A 3,718-nucleotide genomic window follows, 5' to 3' on the forward strand; every position below is an offset into this window, starting at 1 on the left:
GAGGGCGGGGCCCCTCCCGTAGTCCCCGCCCCTCCGCGGACGCCCCGCCCCCCGAGGTATAAAAGGCCTCGGCCCCACGCGGCACCTCGCGTCCCTCTCACCGGCGGCTCCGTAACTGGTCGGGCAGTGAGCGACATGGTGAGGCCGCGGGTTCGAGGCTGCCCTCCGCCGGGTGCCCGTGCGGGGGGCTGGGGTGGCTTGGGGGGCAATGCGTGGGGCCCATGCATGGGCTGGGGAAGCACGTGGGGGGCAGTGCAGGGCCTTACATGCCCTAAAGCCTGGGCAGTGTGTGGGGTGGGGATTGGAGGGTCGCAAGGCTGCTGCATGCCCTAGGGCAGAGTGTGGGGCTCTTGCATGGCTCATGGCAGCATCTGGGGCCCTTGCATGCCCCAAAACTAGAGCCATGTGTGGGGTAGGGGCTGTAGGGTTCCCATGTGCCCCAGGGCAGTGTGTGGAGTGGGGGATGCCTTAGGCCCTTGCATGCCTCAAGGCCACCATGTGGGGCTGGGGGTCTGGGGTGCAGGGCCCCCCATGTGCCAGGGTGGAAAGCAAGGTCCTTGCATGCCCTGAGAGCAAGGCAATGTGTGGGGCAAGGGATTGCAGAGGCCTTGGTTACTCCATGGCCAGGGCAGCAGTCCCCATCTGCCCATGGGCTTGCCAGTCTGGGTGACCCTGCCCCAGGGATGTGCAAGACCTGTGCCCTGGGGTGCTCTGCCCCTTGGTTTGGGGGCACACAGGGATGCAGCAGCTGGCCTGGGGCTGCCAGGAGCCACACCGGGTCTCCACTTCCTGCCAGGGCCTCACCATTAAGCTGTGCAGCCTCATGGGGCTGGCTGCATATAAGCAGGAAGGAAAACCTGCCCAAAAAAGGTGGATTTGGGGGTGTTGGGGTGACTCTCTTGTTACTCCGTTCCTGGTGACCAGGTTCAGAGGCTTCCCTTGCTGGGAGCCCGACCTGGGCTGGGGAGTTTGCACCCGCAGCCAGGTGGGGGTGAGTCACGGCAGTGTCAGCAGCGTGGGGTGATGGCAGGGGCAGGCCCCCACCCCGTCATCCCCACCTGGGCGAAACCAGCAGCAGCCAGTGCCGCTGGCGGGAGCTCCCCACCGCTCGGCGAGCTGCCGTCCCTACGCCGGGCAGCGCAACAGACAGCGGAAACTCGTGGGAATCTCCTCCCAGACTTTCCCGCGGTGCTTGGGGAACTTTTTCCCCAGCCCTTGGAGTTTGTTTGCTGACTTTGCTGGGCTGCGGCCAAGTGCCGGAGCTGCCGAGCGCTGGGCTCACGCGCGGGAGTGGGAGCCTTCGCCGGGTGCCGTTCCCAGGAGCGGAGGTGGCCTGTGCCCGCCGGCGTCAGACATGCAAAGGTGCTGGCTGCCCTCCGGGTTCAGCGCCGTCTTCTGACCTCAGCCCTGCAAATTACAGCCCTCGCCACTGCTTATCTGGCATTTTTTCCCGTGAGTCAGATGGCAGGCGCTTGCAGATTTAAGCTGGCTTAAAGGGAAAAGGCCTTGTACCAAAAGAATGGGATTAACATGGAGGCCAAATGAGCTCAGAGGGTTACACAATTGCTGGAGGAGCAGGGATCAGGCAGTGAAAAGGGGAGTGTTTCCATGGGTCCCGCCAGGAATGTCCCCTGGCTCTGGAGACTGGCCTGTTCTTATATAAATCGCGGGGGCCCCCCGAGCTCCCTCGGCCGCGGACGGGAACCGGCTGCCTCGCGCATTTGTTGGAAGCGGCTCGGTGGCACAAAGCGGGGCCCTGGCGAAGAATAGCCCCTTTCAGGAGGCTGGGGCTGCCCGGCCGTCCCGTTACGTGCCTCGGGTGGAGGGAGCCGGGCGTTAACTCAGGGTAAAAACCCAGCTCCCAGCTCCGGGGCAGGGGGAAGCGATGGGGGGGCTGAGCCCCTTCCCAGCTGGCCTGGAGCCCCACGGCTGGGAGGGGGGGGCAACGGTGCCCCGAAGGGAGCCAGACCCCAACGCCTCTCGCAATGCCCTGCAGCGTGAGTGCATCTCCATCCACGTGGGCCAAGCGGGCGTGCAGATCGGCAATGCCTGCTGGGAGCTGTACTGCCTGGAGCACGGCATCCAGCCCGACGGGCAGATGCCCAGCGACAAGACCATCGGCGGCGGCGACGACTCCTTCAACACCTTCTTCAGCGAGACGGGGGCCGGCAAGCACGTGCCGCGCGCCGTCTTCGTGGACCTGGAGCCGACGGTGATCGGTGAGCGCGGGGCCGGGCGCGGGGCGGGGGGCCGCGGTGGCGGCGGCRGCATCACCGGTGCTAACGGGGTGCCCGGCCTTGTTCCGCAGATGAAGTGCGCACGGGGACCTACCGGCAGCTCTTCCACCCCGAGCAGCTGATCACGGGCAAGGAGGATGCGGCCAACAACTACGCGCGGGGCCACTACACCATCGGCAAGGAGATCATCGACCTGGTCCTCGACCGCATCCGCAAGCTGGTGGGCAGCCTCCAGCGGTGCTGGCTCGGGGTGTGGGGGGCAGAAGGGGGCTCGGGGTGGGCTTGCAGCCTGGGCTGCCCCGTGGAGGGGAATGGCTCTGCAGGGAGGCGATTAGCAGCTCATCCAGGACCTGGGCGAGGTGATGGGCTGCATCAGCCTAAGGGCGAAGGGTGGCCCTGAGCCCTGGGGAGGGAGGTGACTGGTGCCCAGGGCAGAGGGTGCTGCGGGTTGTGGTGCTCTCAGCCCTGGTCCATGCTGTCCCTGGTACCCCGTGTACCAGCATTCTCGCCCCAGCAGTGATGCAGCTCCATCCAAGCGTGGCTGGGCTGCGGAGGGGAGAAAGGGCCATGTTGTGCCCAGGGACCATGCGGCCCCATTGCGTGGGTGCCCCTGGAAGGGCTGGTTGAGCTGGTGAGGCTTCCTGAGCTCTTTGAACCTCTGTTCTCACGCCGGGGCTGGCGCCTGGGCTGGCGGGACCTGCTCCTCTGCTGGCTCCGCTCAGGGTGTTCCTGGTGGATCAAAGGCTGGGAGCTCGCTGCCCACAGCCTTGCTTGGGGCAGGAGGCTCCTGCTAGACCTGTCCTGGGAAGGAGCAGAGTGTGGAGTCATGGCTGACTTGTCCAAACCCAACTGGGGCTCTCTCAACAGGCTGACCAGTGCACAGGCCTGCAGGGCTTCCTGGTCTTCCACAGCTTCGGTGGGGGCACCGGCTCTGGCTTCACCTCCCTGCTCATGGAGCGCCTCTCTGTYGACTATGGCAAGAAGTCCAAGCTGGAGTTCTCCATCTACCCGGCACCACAGGTGTCCACAGCCGTGGTGGAGCCCTACAACTCCATCCTCACCACCCACACCACCCTGGAGCACTCCGACTGTGCCTTCATGGTGGACAACGAGGCCATCTACGACATCTGCCGCAGGAACCTGGACATCGAGCGCCCCACCTACACCAACCTGAACCGCCTTATCAGCCAGATCGTGTCCTCCATCACGGCGTCCCTGCGCTTTGATGGGGCCCTGAATGTCGATCTGACCGAGTTCCAGACCAACCTGGTGCCYTAYCCCCGTATCCACTTCCCCCTGGCCACCTATGCCCCYGTCATCTCTGCTGAGAAAGCTTACCAYGAGCAGCTCWCKGTRGCRGAGATCACCAACGCCTGCTTTGAGCCGGCCAACCAGATGGTGAAGTGTGACCCTCGCCACGGCAAGTACATGGCCTGCTGCCTGCTGTACCGTGGCGACGTGGTGCCCAAAGATGTCAATGC

The 3,718-nt window shown here is 65.1% G+C and overlaps 1 pseudogene across 1 annotated transcript; it reads left to right on the forward strand.

Moving 5' to 3' along the window:
• The first annotated feature begins 118 nt into the window (after positions 1 to 118).
• On the forward strand, positions 119 to 3,712 carry LOC112960852 (annotated as a pseudogene). Its single transcript, XR_003251863.1, has 4 exons — positions 119 to 138; positions 1,997 to 2,219; positions 2,309 to 2,457; positions 3,105 to 3,712. The product of XR_003251863.1 is annotated as a tubulin alpha-1C chain-like (transcript).
• The last annotated feature ends 6 nt before the right edge of the window (positions 3,713 to 3,718 follow it).

The sequence above is a fragment of the Apteryx rowi genome, unplaced genomic scaffold (genome assembly GCF_003343035.1).
Source record: "Apteryx rowi isolate R43461 unplaced genomic scaffold, aptRow1 scaffold_999, whole genome shotgun sequence".
Lineage (NCBI taxonomy): Eukaryota > Metazoa > Chordata > Aves > Apterygiformes > Apterygidae > Apteryx > Apteryx rowi.